General features: G+C 35.3%; 1 protein-coding gene across 5 annotated transcripts in view; it reads left to right on the plus strand.

Moving 5' to 3' along the window:
* The window catches only part of LOC311095099 (limbin-like), a 42,682-nt gene that overhangs the window by 20,426 nt on the left and 14,756 nt on the right, over positions 1-7,500 (plus strand). The window lies entirely within an intron of this gene.

Genomic DNA, 7,500 nt, shown 5'->3' on the forward strand with positions numbered 1-7,500 from the left:
GACAATACTGCAGGTTACTAACACACTACACTTCATTAATACTCAATCTCACTCTTCAGACAATACTGCAGGTTACTAACACACAACACTTCATTAATACTCAATCTCACTCTTCAGACAATACTGCAGGTTACTAACACACTACACTTCATTAATACTCATTAATCCCACTCTTGAGACAATACTGCAGGTTACTAACACACTACACTTCATTAATACTCATTAATCCCACTCTTCAGACAATACTGCAGGTTACTAACACACTACACTTCATTAATACTCATTAATCCCACTCTTCAGACAATACTGCAGGTTACTAACACACAACACTTCATTAATACTCATTAATCTCACTCTTGAGACAATACTGCAGGTTACTAACACACAACACTTCATTAATACTCATTAATCTCACTCTTCAGACAATACTGCAGGTTACTAACACACAACACTTCATTAATACTCATTAATCTCACTCTTGAGACAATACTGCAGGTTACTAACACACAACACTTCATTAATACTCATTAATCTCACTCTTCAGACAATACTGCAGGTTACTAACACACTACACTTCATTAATACTCATTAATCTCACTCTTGAGACAATACTGCAGGTTACTAACACACTACACTTCATTAATACTCAATCTCACTCTTGAGACAATACTGCAGGTTACTAACACACTACACTTCATTAATACTCAATCTCACTCTTCAGACAATACTGCAGGTTACTAACACACAACACTTCATTAATACTCAATCTCACTCTTCAGACAATACTGCAGGTTACTAACACACTACACTTCATTAATACTCATTAATCCCACTCTTGAGACAATACTGCAGGTTACTAACACACTACACTTCATTAATACTCATTAATCCCACTCTTCAGACAATACTGCAGGTTACTAACACACTACACTTCATTAATACTCATTAATCCCACTCTTCAGACAATACTGCAGGTTACTAACACACAACACTTCATTAATACTCATTAATCTCACTCTTGAGACAATACTGCAGGTTACTAACACACAACACTTCATTAATACTCATTAATCTCACTCTTCAGACAATACTGCAGGTTACTAACACACAACACTTCATTAATACTCATTAATCTCACTCTTGAGACAATACTGCAGGTTACTAACACACAACACTTCATTAATACTCATTAATCTCACTCTTCAGACAATACTGCAGGTTACTAACACACTACACTTCATTAATACTCATTAATCTCACTCTTGAGACAATACTGCAGGTTACTAACACACAACACTTCATTAATACTCATTAATCTCACTCTTCAGACAATACTGCAGGTTACTAACACACTACACTTCATTAATACTCATTAATCTCACTCTTCAGACAATACTGCAGGTTACTAACACACTACACTTCATTAATACTCATTAATCTCACTCTTCAGACAATACTGCAGGTTACTAACACACAACACTTCATTAATACTCAATCTCACTCTTCAGACAATACTGCAGGTTACTAACACACTACACTTCATTAATACTCATTAATCTCACTCTTCAGACAATACTGCAGGTTACTAACACACTACACTTCATTAATACTCATTAATCTCACTCTTCAGACAATACTGCAGGTTACTAACACACTACACTTCATTAATACTCATTAATCCCACTCTTCAGACAATACTGCAGGTTACTAACACACTACACTTCATTAATACTCAATCTCACTCTTCAGACAATACTGCAGGTTACTAACACACTACACTTCATTAATACTCATTAATCTCACTCTTCAGACAATACTGCAGGTTACTAACACACAACACTTCATTAATACTCAATCTCACTCTTCAGACAATACTGCAGGTTACTAACACACTACACTTCATTAATACTCATTAATCTCACTCTTCAGACAATACTGCAGGTTACTAACACACTACACTTCATTAATACTCATTAATCTCACTCTTCAGACAATACTGCAGGTTACTAACACACTACACTTCATTAATACTCATTAATCTCACTCTTGAGACAATACTGCAGGTTACTAGCACACTACACTTCATTAATACTCATTAATCTCACTCTTGAGACAATACTGCAGGTTACTAACACACTACACTTCATTAATACTCAATCTCACTCTTCAGACAATACTGCAGGTTACTAACACACTACACTTCATTAATACTCATTAATCTCACTCTTGAGACAATACTGCAGGTTACTAACACACAACACTTCATTAATACTCATTAATCTCACTCTTCAGACAATACTGCAGGTTACTAACACACTACACTTCATTAATACTCATTAATCTCACTCTTCAGACAATACTGCAGGTTACTAACACACTACACTTCATTAATACTCAATCTCACTCTTCAGACAATACTGCAGGTTACTAACACACTACACTTCATTAATACTCATTAATCCCACTCTTCAGACAATACTGCAGGTTACTAACACACAACACTTCATTAATACTCATTAATCTCACTCTTGAGACAATACTGCAGGTTACTAACACACAACACTTCATTAATACTCATTAATCTCACTCTTCAGACAATACTGCAGGTTACTAACACACAACACTTCATTAATACTCATTAATCTCACTCTTGAGACAATACTGCAGGTTACTAACACACAACACTTCATTAATACTCATTAATCTCACTCTTCAGACAATACTGCAGGTTACTAACACACTACACTTCATTAATACTCATTAATCTCACTCTTGAGACAATACTGCAGGTTACTAACACACTACACTTCATTAATACTCAATCTCACTCTTGAGACAATACTGCAGGTTACTAACACACTACACTTCATTAATACTCAATCTCACTCTTCAGACAATACTGCAGGTTACTAACACACAACACTTCATTAATACTCAATCTCACTCTTCAGACAATACTGCAGGTTACTAACACACTACACTTCATTAATACTCATTAATCCCACTCTTGAGACAATACTGCAGGTTACTAACACACTACACTTCATTAATACTCATTAATCCCACTCTTCAGACAATACTGCAGGTTACTAACACACTACACTTCATTAATACTCATTAATCCCACTCTTCAGACAATACTGCAGGTTACTAACACACAACACTTCATTAATACTCATTAATCTCACTCTTGAGACAATACTGCAGGTTACTAACACACAACACTTCATTAATACTCATTAATCTCACTCTTCAGACAATACTGCAGGTTACTAACACACAACACTTCATTAATACTCATTAATCTCACTCTTGAGACAATACTGCAGGTTACTAACACACAACACTTCATTAATACTCATTAATCTCACTCTTCAGACAATACTGCAGGTTACTAACACACTACACTTCATTAATACTCATTAATCTCACTCTTGAGACAATACTGCAGGTTACTAACACACAACACTTCATTAATACTCATTAATCTCACTCTTCAGACAATACTGCAGGTTACTAACACACTACACTTCATTAATACTCATTAATCTCACTCTTCAGACAATACTGCAGGTTACTAACACACTACACTTCATTAATACTCATTAATCTCACTCTTCAGACAATACTGCAGGTTACTAACACACAACACTTCATTAATACTCAATCTCACTCTTCAGACAATACTGCAGGTTACTAACACACTACACTTCATTAATACTCATTAATCTCACTCTTCAGACAATACTGCAGGTTACTAACACACTACACTTCATTAATACTCATTAATCTCACTCTTCAGACAATACTGCAGGTTACTAACACACTACACTTCATTAATACTCATTAATCCCACTCTTCAGACAATACTGCAGGTTACTAACACACTACACTTCATTAATACTCAATCTCACTCTTCAGACAATACTGCAGGTTACTAACACACTACACTTCATTAATACTCATTAATCTCACTCTTCAGACAATACTGCAGGTTACTAACACACAACACTTCATTAATACTCAATCTCACTCTTCAGACAATACTGCAGGTTACTAACACACTACACTTCATTAATACTCATTAATCTCACTCTTCAGACAATACTGCAGGTTACTAACACACTACACTTCATTAATACTCATTAATCTCACTCTTCAGACAATACTGCAGGTTACTAACACACTACACTTCATTAATACTCATTAATCTCACTCTTGAGACAATACTGCAGGTTACTAGCACACTACACTTCATTAATACTCATTAATCTCACTCTTGAGACAATACTGCAGGTTACTAACACACTACACTTCATTAATACTCAATCTCACTCTTCAGACAATACTGCAGGTTACTAACACACTACACTTCATTAATACTCATTAATCTCACTCTTGAGACAATACTGCAGGTTACTAACACACAACACTTCATTAATACTCATTAATCTCACTCTTCAGACAATACTGCAGGTTACTAACACACTACACTTCATTAATACTCATTAATCTCACTCTTCAGACAATACTGCAGGTTACTAACACACTACACTTCATTAATACTCAATCTCACTCTTCAGACAATACTGCAGGTTACTAACACACTACACTTCATTAATACTCATTAATCTCACTCTTGAGACAATACTGCAGGTTACTAACACACTACACTTCATTAATACTCATTAATCTCACTCTTCAGACAATACTGCAGGTTACTAACACACTACACTTCATTAATACTCATTAATCTCACTCTTGAGACAATACTGCAGGTTACTAACACACTACACTTCATTAATACTCATTAATCTCACTCTTCAGACAATACTGCAGGTTACTAACACACAACACTTCATTAATACTCAATCTCACTCTTCAGACAATACTGCAGGTTACTAACACACTACACTTCATTAATACTCATTAATCTCACTCTTCAGACAATACTGCAGGTTACTAACACACAACACTTCATTAATACTCAATCTCACTCTTCAGACAATACTGCAGGTTACTAACACACTACACTTCATTAATACTCATTAATCTCACTCTTCAGACAATACTGCAGGTTACTAACACACTACACTTCATTAATACTCAATCTCACTCTTCAGACAATACTGCAGGTTACTAACACACTACACTTCATTAATACTCATTAATCTCACTCTTGAGACAATACTGCAGGTTACTAGCACACTACACTTCATTAATACTCATTAATCTCACTCTTGAGACAATACTGCAGGTTACTAACACACTACACTTCATTAATACTCATTAATCTCACTCTTCAGACAATACTGCAGGTTACTAACACACTACACTTCATTAATACTCATTAATCTCACTCTTGAGACAATACTGCAGGTTACTAACACACAACACTTCATTAATACTCATTAATCTCACTCTTCAGACAATACTGCAGGTTACTAACACACTACACTTCATTAATACTCATTAATCTCACTCTTCAGACAATACTGCAGGTTACTAACACACTACACTTCATTAATACTCATTAATCTCACTCTTCAGACAATACTGCAGGTTACTAACACACTACACTTCATTAATACTCAATCTCACTCTTCAGACAATACTGCAGGTTACTAACACACTACACTTCATTAATACTCATTAATCTCACTCTTCAGACAATACTGCAGGTTACTAACACACTACACTTCATTAATACTCATTAATCTCACTCTTCAGACAATACTGCAGGTTACTAACACACTACACTTCATTAATACTCATTAATCTCACTCTTGAGACAATACTGCAGGTTACTAACACACTACACTTCATTAATACTCATTAATCTCACTCTTCAGACAATACTGCAGGTTACTAACACACAACACTTCATTAATACTCAATCTCACTCTTCAGACAATACTGCAGGTTACTAACACACTACACTTCATTAATACTCATTAATCTCACTCTTCAGACAATACTGCAGGTTACTAACACACTACACTTCATTAATACTCAATCTCACTCTTCAGACAATACTGCAGGTTACTAACACACTACACTTCATTAATACTCATTAATCTCACTCTTGAGACAATACTGCAGGTTACTAACACACTACACTTCATTAATACTCATTAATCTCACTCTTCAGACAATACTGCAGGTTACTAACACACAACACTTCATTAATACTCATTAATCCCACTCTTCAGACAATACTGCAGGTTACTAACACACTACACTTCATTAATACTCATTAATCCCACTCTTGAGACAATACTGCAGGTTACTAACACACTACACTTCATTAATACTCATTAATCTCACTCTTCAGACAATACTGCAGGTTACTAACACACTACACTTCATTAATACTCATTAATCCCACTCTTCAGACAATACTGCAGGTTACTAACACACTACACTTCATTAATACTCATTAATCCCACTCTTGAGACAATACTGCAGGTTACTAACACATAACACTTCATTAATACTCATTAATCTCACTCTTCAGACAATACTGCAGGTTACTAACACACAACACTTCATTAATACTCATTAATCTCACTCTTCAGACAATACTGCAGGTTACTAACACACTACACTTCATTAATACTCATTAATCCCACTCTTCAGACAATACTGCAGGTTACTAACACACTACACTTCATTAATACTCATTAATCTCACTCTTCAGACAATACTGCAGGTTACTAACACACTACACTTCATTAATACTCATTAATCTCACTCTTGAGACAATACTGCAGGTTACTAACACACTACACTTCATTAATACTCATTAATCTCACTCTTCAGACAATACTGCAGGTTACTAACACACTACACTTCATTAATACTCATTATACTACAGGGCCGTTGAATGCTTGAATCTGATTGGTTGACGAACGTTCTAAGGTGTGCATTATTTTCAGGGAAACGCACGGCTAAAGTAGTTCCAGGCAGGTCTTGACCGCATTACAGTTCCATATCACTTCGCGTAGTTAACTGTAATAACGGAAAATAGGATACAATTCATAACAAGAAAAAGCATTTAGCCCCATGCGCTTGATCTGCAATTTTCAATGTCTAGCTTCACAATTAATAGAAACATGCAGTTTAATTTTAATAAATAAAGTATATAGTCCTATCTATATTATAATCAATAGAAAATTAAACTGAATATAGGCTAAATAAATGGATAATCCTGCAGTACGGATTTTTATTGCAGATAATAACAAATAAATAAGTATTGATAGGCCCACTTGTTAATATAGGGTGACCATACGTCCTGTTTAACCAGGACATGTTTGGCCAGGATTTCGAGATCGCCCAAAATGCCCGGGATTCGGCTTTTGCTTTCTACAGTCACCATTCATTATGTTTACATTATTACATTATTTGACACTGACACGTACGTGCCAGCTTTGCAGGTCATGCATTCTGCTTCACACGGATCCCGATCGAGACGAAAGCACAGGAATTTTTGTTAGCAAT

The sequence above is a fragment of the Abramis brama genome (genome assembly GCF_963993115.1).
Source record: "Abramis brama genome assembly, chromosome: 13".
Taxonomy (NCBI): Eukaryota; Metazoa; Chordata; class Actinopteri; order Cypriniformes; family Leuciscidae; genus Abramis; species Abramis brama.